This window comes from Meleagris gallopavo, chromosome 4, assembly GCF_905368555.1.
Source record: "Meleagris gallopavo chromosome 4, MGAL_WU_HG_1.1, whole genome shotgun sequence".
Lineage (NCBI taxonomy): Eukaryota > Metazoa > Chordata > Aves > Galliformes > Phasianidae > Meleagris > Meleagris gallopavo.
Genome location: NC_139407.1, coordinates 1,154,698 through 1,175,340, shown reverse-complemented (window position 1 = coordinate 1,175,340; position 20,643 = coordinate 1,154,698). Strand labels below are relative to the sequence as shown.

Below are 20,643 nucleotides of genomic sequence, written 5' to 3'. Positions count from 1 at the left end.
TGAAAGAGCAAATAGCAAAGTTCTAATGAGAAAATCTTTTTAATTCTTCATAAGCAGCTATTAAAACTACTTGAAGTGGCACAATGAAACTGATTTGTAATGGATGCTTAAATCTCCATTTAATCAATGCCAAAGGCATCCTTCTTGGAGCAGAGAACTATTTGACTGAAGTTAGCACTCAGCTGCCTGGAACAGCTGACCGTCCAAGACCATGGGTTAGTGCCTGCTGTAAAAGCCACAGCTACTGTCCACAACAGGTGGGAAATAGACACGTAACTGATGCAGTTGCTTGGAAACGCCAAGAGATTTTATGCTTTTACAGGTGATGTCTTTCAAACAATGCATTAAAGCCAGAGTTGAACATTTCAGTTTAATTTGGAATTAATTCCCTGCTTGTTTTATTTATTTCAGTAAGATTTAATTCATTTTCCATTGACCATACCTCATTTAATCGGATCTCCTCATCCCCACGCAATACAAGATAACCCTTGAGAGCTTCTGGCAACACTTGAAGCAGCTGAAGCATTACATTTCTCTCTCTGGAGGTACAGGCCAATAAGGCTTTCTTTCAGAGGCACTGTGGCTTCAATCAGGCTGTGCACCACACTGCTTATTCCTCTCTCTGAGACAACCAAAGGGCCACCAGACCGAGGTAAAAAATAATTCCCTAATACAAGTTATGAACTGCCGCTTTTGAAACAGCGGTAATGAACGGCACAGCAGGGGAGTGCTGCACAAGTGATGCAATAAAAGTAGCAACAAGCAGAAGGCACTCTGGCTGGACCTCCTGCTGAAAAAAAAAGCCTGGCAGAAAAGGCCCTTTTCAAGTGTGCTGCAATGCTGATGGTGGCAGGACAGCTTCTAGAGGGCATCTATCAAAACTACAGAAGCATTATTGTAAGAATCTGTAAATACAATGATAAGAAGAAGAGGCAAAAGAATGTTTGCATAAGATTTTATATTCCTGATTTCAATGCTGAAATTTACTTGTTTCTACTATATGAATATCAGTAACACTTTATTTTTTAGGGCTGCATACTCTGGTGTAGCAAACGTGGCAGTGAAGAGTTCCAAGCAAGGATCACGCTCTCGAGATATACATGAACATATACTGTTATTAGTTATAGTATAAGCATCGTTATATATACATAAATATTTTTCTTCATTAGCCGTTATAAAACCTCATATTACATTATTAAAAGAGAAAAGCAAAACAAAAAAAATAAAAAAATCCACCTTTCCTGTACTTAACTGTACTTCTTGTTGAATTCGTGTACTGAAATACTGTTAAGAAAAGGAATAACATAATTATACATTTGAACCATTGTCAAAGGATGAGAAGATCAATGGCTGTGATGGAACTTACATACATATACTTAAGCACTCTGCTGTTTGGGGCCTTAGATTTCAACATATATCTACTACTAGATTTTGAAAGAAAAAAAACTAGAATTTTGAAAGAAAAAAAAGTATATTTAAAGTATCTCTCAGCGAATGTGTGCTGCTAAAAAAAAAAAAAAATGTTCTCTGCAAAGAATGTAAGCTGGAGTTAATGGTTAAATTAGATACCAAGAAATACTTACGGCATTTGCACTGAACTAAGAACAAAGGCAGTGACTGACCTTCAGCAACGATCACTGGTTTCTGGTTGGGTTGGGCTTTTTGGTTTGTTTTTTCCCCTATTGCTGGTGGAACTGTTTTTCTGTTTCTATAAGCCAGTAATCCTGAATTATCTGGGGGGAAAGGGGGGGTCACTGGCATGCTAGGATAGTGTATTAATTAGTGTATTATTAGTGTAAATGTCCTGAAGTTCTTGTTTTCCCATGAACAAAGGGAATGGTCCCTTGATAGCATATATCCCAGTTCAAACCAGTGTCAACTTAACAGGCACGACAAGTTTAAAGCGGTGACCAAAGCAAGATTATGCTCTTGGCTTGCAGTGACAAGACCCTCTAAAACACATATTTGAAGAAACAAAGTGAAAACCTCGTGCCATCACATCTTCAGAGGATTCAAACACTGAAATAAAAAGTATCTATAAACTAGTTCTTTCATAATTGAAAAGTCAAGTTTCCATTTGGTATCCTACCTTGCACTTAATCCATCTAAAATTCAGAAAACATCATTTTCTAGGAAAACCTGCCCCACACCAACTGTTACTGGGCAGTGTTTTTTACAAGTCTGTAGGAGAAGGACTGTGAATCATCTATGTTGTGTTTAAAGAAGAAATTCCAGCAGTACGATGGATTTTAAAAAGTTATAAGAAAGATGAGATATGGTACATGTCACAGGTTGAACCAAACATTTGCAAATGCGTTTCAAGAATTATAGACTCCAGCCCTCCCATTTTTCATAATGTTTAAAAACATTTTCTGACCATGAGAAAAAAAATATGGCACTTGAAAAAATATGGAAAAGTTTCTGGTTTTGATCCCTCTCCAAACATGCTTTGTGAGAGCTTATCCCATGGGAGCAGCAGTGTTTTATATGAATTCTTCATCTCTGCTGTATTAATTGCTGTCATATTTACCTTTGGAAGCAAACTGAAAATTGAAATTAAATAATCTGTGGTGAGAACAAACTACAAGCAACAAATTTATTTAGTGTCTGGCTGAATACAACATGGCACTGTGCCACTCAGAAAAACTAAGATGACTTCACACGGCATAGTCATAGCAGTAGAATAATTTAACAATGTTCAAAATGCTTTGTGCAAACATTTCATTGTGTATTTACATCTGTACTTGTCTTACAGCCAAAAGGTCTTCCTGTGTGATTATTTGTACTAGCTGCTTCTGAATATTTTCCTCTGTTAAAACAGTTCCTTGACAATTGCAATGAATAAATCATACAGTAAAACTGCCTTATATTAATGCAGTCATTTATAAGAATTAAGCAATAACACTTGCTAACAGTAGCTAAAGTTGTTATTTAATCTTAAAGACACGGGAGGAAAAATCAGAAGCAATGTTAAATACTTTTTTCTTTACATAAGCCACATCATTTGATCAGAGTCACATACGTTATGCTATAGTGCCACTTTTTATTTTTAGTCAGACGTATCAGTTAGGTGAACTGAGCATAATGAGCAATAATTTTAAAAATATATATTGACTGATGCAAAAAAACCCTCAAAATATATTACTGACTGTATCTAACTTTCTGCAGCACAAGAGCAATCGCAGTGCTTGAAGGAGCTTAGTGTGGTCTGGAACTCATTGCCTGAACGGGAAGTAGTTGTTAACACCTGTCTTGTCTTTATGCAAAATGGAGACTTGCAATTCCCACCAAGCTCTAATCCTCGTGGGATTAAAGAAATCACTGCCTTTTACCCCTTGCCAGTAGGCCTCTGCACCGAGCAAGGCAGGATCTGTCTGGCTCTTTACACACAAGCAAACCACAAGTAGCAAGACAGATTAGAACCCACCACCCTATCAGGAATAGCTCAATGTGCATTTTGCTCTTTTCAGCAAAGAATCTCACGTAATAAAACTAAATCCTATAATTTTGACTTAAATTCTGAAATGCAATAGCAACACTTGACTTTTCCTACTTAAAGAGACATGTGCAGCAGCAGAATCAAAGCTTTGATTTGTCCATTTCCAAAGATTTTAAGGAGCTTTCTAAAATGCTCAGAGAAAATTGATCAAGTCTGCATCAAAATAGAAGTTAATATTTTAAGAAGTCAACGTAAGCTGTTTTTTTGTGTTTTTTTTTTTTAAATCTCACTAAATCCTGCACAAGTAAGCAAACTAACTTACTTGGGCTGCTTCATTGAACTTGAGCACATTCAGTGTGCACATACCTTCAAAAAGTTGATTTGTTTGGGAATGGCTGCTTTGGGAAACACAAGATATATGTAACTGGAGGAGACGGGCAAATCTGTTTCCAAATGTCTGAGTGGCAGTAAGTCATAACAGATAGAAAAATGCCAGTCAGTGCCAGTTGTTGACTCAAGTGGAGGACATCTTGGAAGACACATGTCCTTGTAAACAGGACCAGGGTTTTTCTCTGCATCTCTGCATTCAGAGACTAAACCTTCCACTGAAATTTGAGGATGCCTTATTTATTCCTTTCTAGTAAGTTAGTTCTGTCATTAACAGAGTAAATACAATGGCTAGCTTACCTGAGGACAGCTGTGTCATTGGCCAAGAATATCATGTAGTGTACACATTAGATGTAGTACATTGTAGGGACAGGATTTTTTAAAATTAATTAATTAATTAATTAATTTAATTAAAATACCAGTAAGACCAAGTTGCATAAAGAATATAAGTGTAAAAAGAAAATTGCAAAACCAAGGACTTGGGTGTTAGGTGACCACTGAATCATCACTACACTTACATAGTGATCACTACACTTGTGTTGTGATCATTACTACACCTGTGTAGATACCATTGTACTTACACTACAAAGTAATACCTTTTTTTCAGTAAGATTCTAGGCTCTTTCACTGCACAGTTGCTACTTGAGCAAAGGCCATAATTGAAGACAAGACTGTTGTCCTCTCTATAGATCAGGTGAAATGATTTTTAACAGGGGACTTCACAATAAGGCAGTCGTACCCCTGACATGGCTGGATTCAGCAACCTCAAATTATACTCTATCTCCAGAAAGGAATATGCTTTGTCAGGCACTAACTTGTGCTTTTTTCCCTGTAAACATCCAACCCTCTTTCTGACAAGCTGTCCCTACTTCTCATCTGTCTGTACACCAGAGCCCTTTAGGGAAGTGTTATTTTTCACTCCAAAGCACTAAATGCCATTTTGTGCTGTGCAAGCCTAATTCCAGTGTCCTGACTTCCAGATTTAGCTCTGTTTGGGGCTATTTCTAAAAGAAGTACACTCACAACAGTTCTATTAATCACAGCACACCTTTGGTAGAAAGGAACTGCCTGTACTTAAATGTCTAGTGAAATTGCAGTGACTACTAAACTAGGTAGTTTACATACAATACATACAACATATGGGTAGTAATACATACAATACATACTACAACCCATAGTAATCAATTGTTAATTTAACAGCCCAAATATTTTACCAAACCCAATTTCAATGTGGTGACTCATCCCTGTGTCCCATATAACAGCTTAAGCTAAAAATCTAGACATTGCTTACAAGACTTTCTCCCCATTTCATGTGAAATTTCTTCACCTTTGTACACTTTTCTTCATGAACTGCTTTAAGAAACAGAGAAATGCAATCAGTTATTTCCACAGCGATACACATCTCATGGACTGTGATCTGCTGCAAAAATGACAATTCAAAGCTAGGAGATGCAGAAAATAAGAAAGTTGAATTATTCCTTTGTTCTCGTGGCAATCAGCAGAAAATAAGTTTCAGGGAATACATAAGCAAACTTCAAAACTTCTAATGTATGTCATTTTAAGGTCGTTTCTTCTGCTTTAAAACATTAACGTTGGTATAAGAACAACAAGCTCTGTGCCTCAGCAGAGAAACCAATGGGCTTGGAGACAGGCTGAATCCCTAGTTTTAAAGTACCACTGAATTTCTGGTACTGATTGACCCATTTCCCTCCAGTGGTCTACAGCAAATTCCTGGATCCAAATATAACCCTAAGAGAGGCTTAGGCTGGTTAAATGCACACGGGAAACCTTAATTACTGCAGCCATGTTTTGGCATGTAACTAAAGGAAGGGCCGATTCCCAAATGTAACTTATAAGATACATATTTGTCATTTTAAGTATCGCATGCACTTTCACAGGGTAAATATTTTTCCTGTGTTAGGACCAAATAACAGGGAGGCATGCTGAGAAGATAGCGTGGGAAAATTTTTCTCTTCCTGTTAGTCAAAGGCGATCTGTGAAAACATTCCACAGCAAGCCCAGCAGGCAGCCCCACAGCACCTGATTCTTGGCTCTTCCATCATGCTCACAGGCAGAAATAGCAGTTTTGGATTGTGGTGCTTCCTCTAAACTCCACTACATGTCCAAAACATGGGTAGTACCTCCAGCTGAGTACTTGTAATAGAGGTGGTGCTCATGAAAACTCCAGCTACTTTAACCGTGGGAGCTCTGAAGGTTGGCTGCTCACGGGCCCTAGTTCTGGGGAACAGCTAGAGATATTTCATGCAAGTACAATCTGTTGTGTGCAGCCACAACTCATTATTTAAATGTCTTCAGAGCTCCTCATAATGAAGTGACATAATTGGTGACACCTTAAGTGATCCAGGTACGCAGTGGGGGAAGCGACTAAAACAGTAAGGACAAACATTAGCAAAACCTATCCCAAATGTCCAGAAATTATTTTCACACTTCTAAAGGAATATATTTTGAATATAGCATTTCCCTTTAGTCTGCATTTGCAGTCCACAAAAGATTTTAGTGAGCACCATAAGAAGAAAGCATATAAACAAACGGATGTCTTCAGCACTCTTTCTGTCATTTCAAGAATAAGAGCTTGACTTGCAGAAATACAATGTTCATGGCAGTGTGAAGGAGTTAAACACAAAGATCAAAGTCTTGCCCGTAGTCAGTGGAATGTAAATTAGAATTCACAAAAGGCAAAGCATTGTGATTCTAGAACATGAAATAGTTGTCAGCTGTTGTGTTTTCTGATTCTTTCCAAATACCTACTTACAGCTGTATCTCTCAAGCTTACCAGTGCAAACTTTTCTTTGAGTATACCTATGATTTTGTATATCTGAGAGATTTGATTTTTGTTTAGCTCATAGATTGGAAACGCTTTCTAGAGCCAAAGAAAGTAAAAAAACAATTGTAATCTGCTGTAATAGAAAAGAAATGAATAGCTTTCTCAGAGTATTTTGCACTGAAATCTTTACCTAGTATTTATGATTTAACCAGGATTGCTACATCTTCTATAATAAATGAAACAATAAACTTATCAAAACTGCCCATTGCTAACGCATGAAGTTACTTCTCCTTTGAGCATCACGGTATTAACTGTAAAGCATCCAGAGATGACCAAATAATTCTTCTGCATCTTCAAAGACACTCGTCTTGCTGAGTCTTGTATCTGCATGAATTCATCTGCCTGAAGTTGAATGTGCATAATTGTTTACAAAACTGGCCCACAGGTTTTCCTAAACACCATTACTGTTTTCCAAAGATACTGGAGTGTCATAGAGGAATATAAAACATCGAGTGTAGTGTCTTAGTGCATATGTTAAAATACTCCCTTTGTGTTCAGAGCTTTAAATAATAATGAACAGCAAGTTTTAGAAATGATGGAGTACTAAAAACTTCCTTGAACACATCTTAGAAAATGGCTTGAAAATTAGGTCTGCAGAAAGCCAAGTGTTTCACTAGTAGCTTTCAAGAGCAGAGTTTTTAAAATGTAATTTTTGTCACCTCTGACTTGTGTGTACAATGTCTACAAGATCATTTTCACACTGAAAATCACAGACAACTGCCTTTCATATTTATTCATATTTAAGAACTCATGCCAACTCACACTGAAGTCGATAGTAAGCTTCTGGGTATAGTAGGAATAGGATTAGTCCCTATCAGTTCTCCTACTATTGTCACCAAAACACTGGCTTGGCTTGGCTGTTTTCTTCTTTTTGAAGAAAAATATGCCCTTGGCTTTTGTTGTTCTAGGTTTTTGCATGTTGGTGTGTACATATGATATTAAACACACAACTAGTCTCACTTGAGATCAAACATGATGCATGAGAAGCTAAAAGCAAGAATTTCTAATTAGTGAAGATAGTTTGCCCTGCAGCAGCAAGGTCATGGCCTTCTAATTTTTCAGATAGGAAAAAAAGTATCTATTAAAGAGGTGTATTCATTCAGAACAGGCAGTAGAAGAGATGTTTTCACAGTCATCATGCAGCTACTGATAGTGCTTTACCTAGAGCACAAGGCAGAGAAAACAGCTCTGAGGAAGAGATCAGCCACTTTCTTAATTGTTCTCTACCATAACATCTGCAGGGCTGAAACAGAAGGCACCTTTCTTTTCTGTTTAATAGTTACAGATGTCTTCTGCTACAAAACACAATTAAAAACAAACAAAACAACAATCAAGTTCAGGTACAAATTCAGGTGGAGATAAATTACATGCATTTTGACCGTAAGGGCTCTTCTGCTACTTTTCCCACAAAATTGTGCAACTCCAGGCAAGGTTCTCAAGTCTTTTTCCCAATTTGGAAAATGCAGATAATTAGTCCTTTAATCAAGGGAGATGATTTCATTATTTTCATGAGACAAGGATCATATGAATGATACTTACCAAACAACATGCTTGTGATCCAAACAAATGCCTTTTTAATGATAGAGAGCCTGAACACTGCACAGTGTGAAACAAAGGGTAAGCTTTCGTAAGTTATTCAATGTAGAGAACATGTAACTGTCCACAGTTGTTGATCTCACCACCTGTACAAGAGCATTATCTGCAGTTACGTTACCATCAGTGTGTACTTACCTAAGCCTTAAACACCAAAGCTCTGCTGCACTTCTCAGATAGCAGTCTTTCTCATTGCAAACTAATGTTATGATGAAAATCTGCTGATCTTTATTATGTGAGAAAAAATAGAAAAAGGAGAGTAAGGAGATAAAGACAGAAAAAGGAACAAAGAAAAAAAAAAAACAAAAAAAAAAACAGAAAGCAAAGAAGGATAGAAAAATTTCCAAAGGATCAGACAGTTCTTTTACTCTGATACTTGCTTTTTCTCCACCACAGAAGGTAGGAAACTTAGTTTGTTGTTCAAGGTGTGGCAGATTATGCTTCAGTGCTGGGAGCCTTTGTGTTCCAGTCCTCAGGCAAAATGAACAAGCAACAGCTTGAGTGTCTTGCATTAGAGGCTAGTGCTCCAAATCGGAGTGTCAGCAAAAGATGTAGCAGCACACAGGGATGTGGAAATGACAGCTTCACAACGGATGTGAAGTGCCTGTCATCCTCGAAGGCTGAAGTCTGAACACTGCAGTGGTAGGAAAGGACTTCAGAAGATCTGGGCTGCATAGCTTTCACAGAGGAAATGGCCTCGTCTCAGATTTATTTCATTACGAAGCGAAATTAAGACCAAATGTAACTGTTAAACATCTTGGTTGCAGCACGTCACCTTCTGCAATGATAAACTACCCAGACATCATCAAACTCGCACCAAGTGCAGGAGCTGCCCCACACTGAAGGCCCTTTCAAGTACTACTTCCCACTCAAATGATACACAGCACCCACTCTGTATTTACTATTCTCTAAGCCTTTAAAATGGCATACTAACCATGACCACCTGTTTCTGTTGGGTGGTGGTTGTTGTTTTTTTCCCACTATGCTAAGACATCACATCATTTTCAAAAATCTTACCGAGATGGAGACTGTAATGAAAAGTGCATCTCTATTTAAAGCTTCGCAAGCTGTCACAGACTCTCCTTGGTTTTTACTGCCTTTTACTTCGAGGCAGAAACAATTTTAAAATAATTATGAGGGTTAAGCAAGGGCCAGACAGTAGAGTACCTCCAATTTGTAATGTTACATATTTGTGCTTTGAATAGGAGCTCTAAACCAGCACCAAAAACAGCTCTGTTGTTTCAGATGTGTAAAGGCACGGAAACTGGACAGTAAACCGAGATCAAACCCTAAAAATAAACCAAAAGCAAGTCCTGGAAAGTTCACATGTACTCAGAGAACTACCTCAAACAGATTTTGAATTATTATTATCCTGAAAAGAAATGCTCCTTTGACTGGAAAGTTAATTGTATCGTTAACTGGGTTCTTTATCAAAGAAATCCCATGACAAGGAATAGGTTCCATCTGTGTGTGTATATGCAGAGAAAGATGTGCTCTATAAGCAGTTCTCTCTTTTTCTAGGGATATATGACATTTCAGAAGGAAAAGGCTAAGAGAACTTTTTTATAGTCAGGGCAAAGGGAAGGATTGATAGGCATGAGTTCCCAGAGGATAAAATGAGAGATGTAAGTTTAAGGATAAAGAAATGTAGTACCGCCTTCAGAAAGAACTTCACGCCAAGACAAAAAATCTTTAAGCCTCTTGGTATTTTGCAGCACCTGAAATACATGAATCTTATGGAGTTCGTACTCTCAGGATGTTAAAAATGGAGAGAAAAGGATGTTAAAAATGGAGAGAAAAGAAAGATTGCATTGTTTTTAACAGTCTTCCTTTGCATGAAGTCACAAACCTTGGATATTTCTGTTTACAGCTTAGGTGATACTGACAATTCAGAACATGGTTTAAATATTTGCACCTAGCAGTTCCTAATGAGACAATGACACCAACTTTCCTAGCATCCTGTGATGATAAAGGAATGAAGTTCCCACAATATCTCCACGTATGTGTGCAGCTTATTTAGGCTGTAAACCTTTGTTCTGAGCCTTCAACCCTGTTTATAAGTAGTGTCTAAATCCCACGTTGTCTATTATATATCAAACTAACAAAAGGAGCACACTGAAAAGTAATGTAGCTTCTTTGTTGAAAGCACAGTTACCTAATTTAAGTTTTGCCTTACTGTTCTGAATTAATTTATTAATATTTGACTAACGATTATGAGTGTTTTCCATGGTTGTAGAGCAATAGCAGGGAAAGAAACGAGTGAGAATACGTTATTAAAATCACTGCATAAAAATTCTTTCTTGCATATTTATTCCAGTGTTAAATAGACCAGCCATTTACAATACAGGAAGTTGCAGCAAATGTAATAAAAACTGTTGTTTTTTTTTTTAATACATCAAGTCTGTAAGGTGTTTGTATGCTCTCAGTTTCTTATCTCATTTTTTTCCCTATTCCAATATGTTGCTAACTAAAATGTGTCCACAGCATGGGCAATGATGGATGTTCTTTTCTAGCTTTTACTACATATAAATCATAATCCTGTATTCATTCAGTAATCCTTGCTCTTTGCTGCTTCAAATCCTATTTCAAAAGATACTTCTACCATTTAGCTCCCTTCTATCATTTAAATATTTTTTTGCTTAGAAATGACAATTGCTTAGAAGTGTAAAATATTTCCAAAGAGAAACTGGAAGGAAGGTATGAAAGCGCATTTCTCACACTATATCAATTAACAAATGCTACTCTTACTTCCCAGTGCCAGTCTCTGCTCCCCTGAGGGAATAATACGTATCTTGTCATGATGCCTCCCATTCTCTCAAGCCTGGTATACTTGTGCATTGCAAATTCTGACTAAGCTGTGACTCCACTAGTTATAAAATTTACCACTGATGCAGCCAGTGACTTTTTCCACATTACTTGACTATCATGCACCACCTCTCACAATCCAGAGTACGTGACATGCAGAGTAAGTGCAGAGCTCATCTAAGCTGATGCTAATTTTCAGATCAGCGGTAGATTTTCAGTGTCAAGCGATAGATGTAGCCTCTGTCTCATGAACCTATTAAAGTGTTTGTACGCCATACCTAACTCAAAAGTGAAAGATGCATCTCCTCCAACGTATTTCATTTCCACCACACAATCAAATGTTTTTGTCTGAGAAAGGAACTGCTGATTGACATTTCAGAAATCAAGAAGGCCACCATTCAGTTAGTGACACTGACCCTTGGTCAACACATGAAAATTCCTATGGAGTCTTTGCTTTAACTGAAATATTGTTAATTAACCCTCTGTCTGATGAGTTTACCCTTGGACAGAATGCTTAGCTGGGAAATTGTGCCAATGTAATCTTGCATTCTGCTGGAGTTACTGCTTTTTCTCTATCACCTTTGCATGCTGTATTTCTTGTTTAACTTTTCAAAAGGCCCAAATTAAGATCAGTGACATATACAAATATATAGTAAAATATCATTATTTGCCTTGAAGAGCTTGCCCTCTGAATAGCAGACAGAAAAACGGGATACAAAGTGCTACTATGGCAGTGATCACAAGAGAAAAACTGCAGTTGGACTAAGGAGTGAATCTGTCTCTCTTCAACACAGTTGCACAAGTTTCCCTCACTAGAAGTTCATTCAATCTAAAATTAATTGATCATTCCTGTCATGATTTTTTGACCTTTTTGAGAAAAAAAATAATTGGCATCACACTGTCCAAAAGCCTTGTTAAGTCTTTTAACTTATCCTTCATACCGTTCTTCCCCACGTGAAAATTTTAAAATCCTACCCTTCAACATGCTTTGTGAATTCTGTGGACTAATGGCTATTTTCACCAAAATTTGAACAGTTTTTTGATTAACTAAGCATTTTTCTCAACCAGAGGCCAATGGTTTTGTACCCACAACTTGTCTGTGCAAAGGGAAAACTATGAAGACAATTTAGGCAAAAAGAAAAAAAGTTAAATTAAAAGTTAGATTGATGCATGCTTTCTCTAAAGACATGGAAATTTTGCCATTTTTAGCAGTTCTATTTAAAACAACAACTGCAACGAGTATTTTAGGTTCCAGAATGCCTGCAGCCAAGACTACAGAGCCACACAGCTTTTAGCAGATACCCCTCCCTACTAACAAGGCAGCTACTGGGTATATCGTCCTCTGTTTTCACAACGTATAATAATTGTGAGGAAATGCAAAATCTCAATTTTTCCAAGTAACAAACTGGAAATCTTGCTGAGGTGTTCTGCCAGCGCCTTTTACAATGCTCTCTCATGTGTGAAGGGTTTCTGCATTTGCCGAAGAGAGAAATCCACTCTCCTTGAACAGCTTTTGTCAGTTTCCATCTGTATCAAGCACCAAGTGAAATGCAAGGTTAAAATGAAATTAAACATGTTTACCTCAAACAGCATTAGGAAGGCAGTTTCCTCTCCACAATGTATTCCTGTTTAATATGCCATTAAAAAAAAAAAAAACAACCTGTTCCTGGGATCTCAAAAACTGTACTATTGCTGATTAAAAGTGGAGAGTTCAGCAGCAGCCACTGTGTGTGGCATCACAGGAACAGTCTTTTACTGCACCCTCTGGAATCCATGACATTCTAGAATTAAACTGCACTAAAACCACCAGCAGAATCCTCACAAAATATCATTTCTCCACAAGACTGATTTATTTTTAGTCTGAATATCTTCGAATGGGGCTACGGAAGAGGTTCACTTCATAAGTGTATGTTTGTTTCAATTTCCATTTGTGGGGGAAAAAAAGATTTTAACACATTGCCTGACAGTAAGAATTTTTTACCCACACTGAAGCAGTTGGATGACTTGCATGGAATATTCCCTGCAACTCCAGAATACAAATGGCTGTCTAAGGGCTAGATTCCTCAGTGCTTGATAAAATCTTTGGAACTGCCTCCAGCCTCTTCCATGATAATGCACACACCCTGCTTTCTATATTACAGCCCACACAATTAAAGCTCTATTCCTGAGCCGCTGCATGGCTGACCTATTTTCTATATGGACTTAGCTGAAACAATCAATGGGCATAGCCATGCATGAAGTGCAAGTTACAGTCCCAAGAGACAGCTTCAGGCTGCCCTGTGCCCCACAGCCACATGCTGTGGTGCATCCCTTCAGGTATTTTTCCCCTTACCCAAAAGCAGAGAAAAAATATCTGGCTCTCGAGCAGGGAGAGCACAGTATTCTCTGCACAGTGAGAGGTACAGTCAAAGGGGGGATGGTGAAAGAAGCGCCCTCTCAGACATAATATGTAAGGTTACTGCTTGCTTATCAGCTAGGTTCAGCATGTTGCCTGTGGGAAAGCAGCCTACTGGTGCAGATTTGCATTTGTCTGAATGCTTTTACTAGCAGGGCACCATTCTCTTGGAACAGCTACTTCTGGAATGAATATGCAAGAAGAGAGTCAATCCGTGGATTAGCTTTAAGAAACACAAAGGAACTAATTAAAAAAGAGTTAGAGCAATGAAATCAAGAATAATGTCTGTAAATCAAGAATCACGAAATGGAGAGGAATGATAATGCTGCCAGGTTCAAGAAGCAGGGAGAGCTCCTAAAAGTAGCCTTGAGACTCCGAAGCATGAAGGGGGCATTTCAATCAAAAGAGAGGGACTACTCTGCACTTAAGCATGAAAGCTGTAATCTTAGCAGAGGCATTGATTCCATTTAACCAAACTACCACGTCATAAGAATTAAAAATGAAAAATAAGTGCATCCCATAAAACTATACTCTCTTAAAGTGGAGTTATCTCAAAGATTGAAAGCCTGTGGAAGTGCTACACCTCAAATTTATTTGGGGTCTGCAGCAGTGAAGAGGACACAGCGAGACCTCTCTACAGTGAAGTAAAATTAATTCCTAGAGAACATCTTTGCTCCAAATTAGGTGATGAAGCAGCAGAATAAATGACAGCAATGGAATCTGCACTCCTCAACAAATGAATGAATAAAGACAACTTAATAAAGAAATAAAAGTCAGATTGCTCTGAACTTCATGTCTACAAAAATAAATAAGGGTACTCTGTGAACTATAGGGCATAAATGAACTAAACTGACTAGGAAACACTATTAGTGTATAGTGACATCACCTGACCAGGACAACCTAAGAATTGGAAAAACAGGATGCTACCAAATGAATAGCAATTGATATTTTGTTACAAGTTAAAAGATTCTTTAAAGATATTAACATGGTCTTTTCAATTGATTCATAGATCAATAAGCAGGAATGTAATAAAAAACCTGCTGTTTCTAGCAAATTTTCCCATCTTCACTAGGAAAAAAAAAAGAAAAAAACACCCACAATAAAAAAATGACCAACCAAACAAAAAAGAAACAACAGTTGTTTAAACCCTAGCCTTATCCCATTTATGCATGTGCATACATCCTACTGACGTTTTAAAACAGAACACATATAAATATTCTGTCCTGAACAGTGTTTCTTTCTTGTACAAAGACTTGTCCACTGATAAGATAAACTTGATTCTCTAACAACTGGTACAACTAGTCATGGAAGACCTACAGAATACATAGTATATATACAGCTCAGATGCTCAAAACCTGATGAAAGTAATATTCAAAATAATGGCAAATGTGAGATTTGACTCAATTTAAACCTCAAGTGCTAAAGAAACTTAACTGAAATGCTAGGCAACTAAATAAATGCACCACATTTTTAAAAACCCATGAAGACATTAAAAAAGGAAATAGCCAAAGTGCACAAGGAACTCCAGCAAAGAAACTCTAATGCAGGCTCTGAATAGCTTAATTTCTAGTTATTAATAAAATAGACAAGGTGAAACAATGATTTCTAGATATCACCATAAAAAAAAGTAAAAAAAAAAATTCTCCTTGAAGTATATTCTGTAGCTTCTGATAGATATTCTAAAATATTTTTTAAAAACTATACAGAAGTTTTCTTCCCTAAATAACTTTATACTAAAAATGCAAACCTGGTTGTCTACAGAGTAGATAGAAAAAGTGGCCAAGTACTTTGTAAGACATACTTCCTTGCATATAGCTTAGAATCTTACATCTGGTTACTGCAGTGCTCAATATTCTTTTTTTTAATTACTATTTTTAACATAATTTACAACATACTTTGGTGCAATAGATCATTTCAATTAAAAGGAAAAATAACTTAATTTTCTACAGAATCTACCTTGAGTTCTTGGACTGCTTCCTTTGCTTCTCGACATTAGTTTAGAATTTCAGACAGACAGCACTCATCTTCATACTGGCTGTGACATAATCTTGTATTATATGACATATCCAGGTTTTGATTGTTACTGATATTCTGAGCATTTTTTGATAAATTCTTATTTATGTTTGGATTTCACTAGGGGATCTGTTCTGAAATGTAGTGTCACAGGGTGGTTATGGACATATTTTTAAATAAACATTCAGCAGAATAAGACAAATACACACGACTTTAGTACTTGCTTCTATGGACACAACATGAATACCAGCCTTGACTTCTCATTTTTCTTCTCATTTCATAGTTCTCTACCTACTGGATGCTCAAACAGGAAACTGAACCAATGGGTCAAGGGACAGTGAACAGTTTTGTTGATTATGGCAAAAAGGAGGATTAAAAATACCACTATGGAACTAAATTCAGTTTCTCCTGCTGTGTTTGCCTCATAAGCTTGCACTGCCATGAGTCATAAGAGCTGTAGGCTACATAATTCCACAAAACAAACAAAAACAAGAGATCTCAAGATATGGCTTCCTTTCTCTTTTCTTACTTTTCCTGGATAATTTGGATCAGCATGATATCAGCAATCGCTTTTCTCTTCTGAGAATGTGCAGTGTGAAATCTTTCATATCACCATTATAGTATTTCTCATGCTTCCTTGAAATCATCTAGTTCATTTAAGGTTCTTGCTATTGGCAAAGCAAAAGAGTACTCATCAGAGCTATGAGTGTACATTCAGATGTAGTGAGAGAGCAACACAATCCAAGCAAGCAACTTCACAGTGAAGAGAACATCCCATTTGTAACATATTCTCACATGTCCCCTAGTTGCTTCAGTTGCCTAAATTTTCTGATTAACTATGTAAAACAGTCTGCTAGTGGAATCTCTTTCCAGTATGGACTGTCACCACCTTTGGCTCCTAATGCTAGAAAGGAGTGGATCTATTTATGTGATTTACAGCATACATCACCTTGCTCCTACTTTCTGCAATTTGGAAACAAGCTATCTTAACTACATGAAAAGAGATCTTGGCTTCATTGGGAATCCTGTCTTAGGAAAATCTAAAAGATTATGCCATTTCCAAATAACTAATACTCTGTCTTCTACTAACAGCAAGATAACTGAACACTTGAACACTTGCACTTGTTTTGTTGCAGTTTACACTAATGAATAATTGCTCCGTTACAACTGTTGACTGAGACTTTACGATTGAAAATCCGAGTGAACAAAAATGTCTTTTTCCCTACTAATATTTCAACAATCAAAAGTTACACCACCTCTCTTCAGCCCAACCTGTACATGGAACACTGTAATCAATACAGCATTCCAAACCAGTTCATTTCACACCAATACAGCAATATCAATATCACATCTTCACACAGGACTTTTTTTTTTCCTGTCCACTCATCTTGTGCACATAATTAAGCCACCTCACAATATGCACAGCAGAAGCAACCAGCTCTGAAAAATAAACCCGTTGTAGGAGTAGCATTGGATGAAGCAGGAGAAAGAACAAACGATAGGTAAAGGTATTCCTGTACATTTGAGAGAAAAACTTCTCGAGCATCACAAATGTTAGTGGATGATTTTATATATAGAGAGAGAGAGGGACTACTGGCCATGGGCTAGGCACGTTCACTGAGCCACAGGAACAGCTAGCTCCAGCCACTCCCAATAGCAATTACAAGCCTCGAAAAAGTAGGAAAAATACTTAAGCTACAGAAATCGACCGCAAAAAGAGAACTGCCGTTCCTGAGGAATACAATAAAAAGAAATGAATGCAAAAGCGAAGTTATTGTTCGGGTTTAAGCGCGCGATTAAACGTCAGGCTTGTGTCAAATTCATGAAGTGCAACAATGTGAATCGCGCTGCAAACGAGATAAGAGAGCTCGCCTAATTGCAAGGCGGTACGGCCAGTCCGAACGGCTGCAATCAGCTTCGCGGGCACTGGCAGCTAGCGAATTCTTACAAACCGCACAATGCACAAAGGCCCCCGGCGGCTCGAGCCGATCGCTGCCAGGGACGAACCCAGGTTGCTCACGTCTGGCCGCGGGGCTCCCCGCGCCCCCACGCTGCCGGGGCTCGGCTCCAGCTTCCCGCCCGAACCCCCCGGCCCAGCCCTTCCCGGCCCCCCGTTCCTCGGCGCCCCGTCCCAGCGCTGTCCAGGGTCCCCGCCGCGCCCCGCCGAGCCGCCGTTAACTCACCATGGCGCGAGGGCTGCCCGCGGCCGCGCGGCCCCGCGGAGGGCTCCGGGCACGGCTCCGGGCACGGCTCCGCTGCGCTCCCCGGCGCCGCCAAGATGTATTTGGGGAGCGGGCGCAGCGCGGCGCGAGGCCGGCCCGGGCGGGGGGGGGGGGGTGGAGGCCCTGCGGGAGGGGCCTCCCCGCGGGCCCAATCAGGGCGGGCCGGGCGGCCCCGAGCCGCGTCGGGGGCGGTGGCGGGCCGAGGGGACGCGTGCGGCCCCAGAGCCACGAGCCTCGGCCTTTGGCGGCGGCGACGGGAGAAACGTCCGGCTGCGCGGAGCTCCTGGCCGCGGGTTGCAGCGGTGCAGGAGGTGGCGGGAAGCTGCGACTATTGGCCGGGCTGGATGTGGCTCTGGGCAGCCTGGTCTGCTGGTTGGCGACCCTGCACACAGCAGGGGGTTGGAACTATATGAGCATTGCGATCCTTTCCAACCCAGGCCATTCTATGATTCTGTCATTCTGTGATCTTTTCCACACAAGTGTCTTTCTGAACGCTGTGACGGTCGGGTGCTACCATCTTTGTTTTGTTCCCAGTCCGCTTGCAGAGCTTAGAATTACTCGTTGCTGGCAACAGCCTGTATCTTTATGTATATACAATATACACATTTTCACTACAGCTTTGATGTGTGAGGACTGTAACCAACAGTTAAGTGACGAATGTGAGGAAGTCTCTGGACTCTCAGGACGCGCTGGAGTCTAACAGCTTTTAACCACGTTGGTGTGCTGTTGTGTCTCCAGCACATCCTGAGGGTCCAGAGATTTCCTCACAGACGAGAAACAGTACCTTTCCCAATAAAACTAAGTGGAGAAAAGAATAATTAAAATGATTTCAGAATAGTGGCATGCCGAGTGAAGATTGATTTAGAACACAAATTCGTCATATACTTTGTATTGAGCTACCCAGGTCTGAAATCATACTCTTAACTCTTTCTGCAATGAAGCACAGCTTCACAATTTCGAAATCACCAATGGAACCTTAGAAGCCCTGGTTGGAAACATTAATCGTGTTGGGCTGACTGTTATCACTGACCAGCCTTCCAGCAGGATTATTGCTCTACAAAGTCACATGGGAGCAAACAGAAGATTTCACCAAGAAAAACAGTCCTGGTGCACTGACGGATGGGTTTTTGGGAGCTCCATACCCACAGTAAACCAAAGGGAATAATCTCTTGTACCTTAACAAGCTCGCATTGAAGACAGAGCTGAAATCAACTAAAATAAAGCTGGCATATCTCTTGGCTTTGAGCCCATCACCTGTACATGAGAGAGGTACCAAACCTCAAGGTGTGGATGATTTTTTGCCTTCTTGGCTATCAGAACTGAAAAATGGTTTCATAACTATGTCTACTTCACACTGTTCTTCCCTCCCTGCTGTGTTGACAGAGGACAGACCTGACAGCTGCAATAAAGCAACTGATGAATTCCTTCAACAACCAGTTAGTCAGTCAGCAGAAAATAATCTGCCAAAGCCCATTTTCTTGCTCTTTCTGCAGTTATCAACAAGCGAGATGAAGCTTAGTTGAATGCTTACTACACTGGGAAATACTGTACCTGATAAAATTACTGAGTTAATAAATAGTGCATTGATAGTGTTTCTTGCCTCTAGAAACAAAGGGTAGTCTCATGACAAGGCAAGGTCCTGCCAGTGTTTGCTCTCATTTGCAAATGCCCTCCTGCTCAGTGTCAGCTTCCTGATCCTGGGGAACCAGCTTTTACTGTAAGCAGCTGATACAAATGATTTCCATTACCATTTTCCAGTACCAAAAGAGATTCAGTGCAATGCAAATTCAGAGATGATGATCACTGCAGTATAAACCAGTTGTGCCTGGTGTAAGAAAGGTGGGTTTGGTGAGACAAGCACCTGTAGGTCTTCTTGTGCCCTTGAAATGCTGCTGTTCACCCCTGTTGCACCACACACTGTGTGTACACCAGTAATGACTTGTAAACTTGCATTATGCAAGACTAAGAAAAGACTGATGAGTTAGATCTTTGCAGTGAGGATTTGGAAGAAGAAAATTGTGTTTCAAGTCATATTAATTGAAATATTAATCTAGGACAGTGTCTTTTTCTTCCTTTAGTCATTGAAAAGTTAGTTCAAGCAAAATTAGATTTGATAAATTTACTTTGTAAGATCTTATAAATACAAGAACAATAACAAAACTTTGCATAAAGAAACTTTTCTGTTATACTTCAAAATGGCTGCATTTTCTTCAATTCCTTTTTTAAATTAAAGTTTTCTGAACATTAAGATGTTAACATTAGCTGTAATGGTGCTAGAATGTAAGTAGAATCAAATAGATAGGGATCATCATTCAGAGCATAATTAACACTCCTAAATTGCCATTTACTGTTATCTGCTGTATTTAAACCAAGTTCTTAAAATTACGTCTTTGAAGAAGCATCTCCCAAATTTATCACCTCCTCCATGGCAACTGAAATTTCTGATACTAACTGAGACAAAGAACAGAAAGCTGAAGCCCAGAGCTGGGGAGGTAACAACTATGGCTTAGCCTGGTTGGCTTCAGATAACAGCACTGTGGGACTGGAGGTGCTGGCAGACCACAGAACTGCAAACTAAGGTTGGAAGGCACTTCTGCCACAGATCCAGTGCTCCAGATCTGTTTGACCAGTGCTGAGCAGAGGGGAAGCACTGCCTCCCTTCAGCTGTTGGCGCTGCGCTTCCTTATGTGGTCCATGCAAAATTTGTTGCAGCCCAAATGATACTGAAGCTGTCCCCTTCAGTTATTAGTCCCTTATTTATCCAAAAATAATATTAATCTGGATACACTACAATGCACAGTTTGGTTTGCAGCTTTTGAATCCGAGCTGGTCAACCAGATTCTTCACAGGCTCCCTTGCTCAGTTCAACTCTACTCTGTGGGTTACTAAATCCAGGAGCAATACAGCCATACTCTTGTGCCTTCACAAGAGTGCTCCTTAAGTG

General features: G+C 39.2%; 1 protein-coding gene across 2 annotated transcripts in view; it reads right to left on the bottom strand.

Annotated features, from left to right (window-relative positions):
• The window catches only part of GUCY1A1 (guanylate cyclase 1 soluble subunit alpha 1), a 32,428-nt gene extending 14,622 nt beyond the window's left edge, over positions 1–17,806 (bottom strand). The window contains exons 1-2 of one of the 2 annotated variants that reach the window (XM_085221986.1): positions 17,661–17,773; positions 7,833–7,966 (exon numbers count right to left, since the gene is read on the bottom strand). The gene's annotated coding sequence lies outside the window, so the exon portion shown is untranslated. Of the gene's footprint in view, positions 1–7,832; positions 7,967–17,660 lie in introns of both variants that reach the window. The other variant, XM_085221985.1, reaches the window with a different exon arrangement.
• Positions 17,807–20,643: the final 2,837 nt, after the last annotated feature.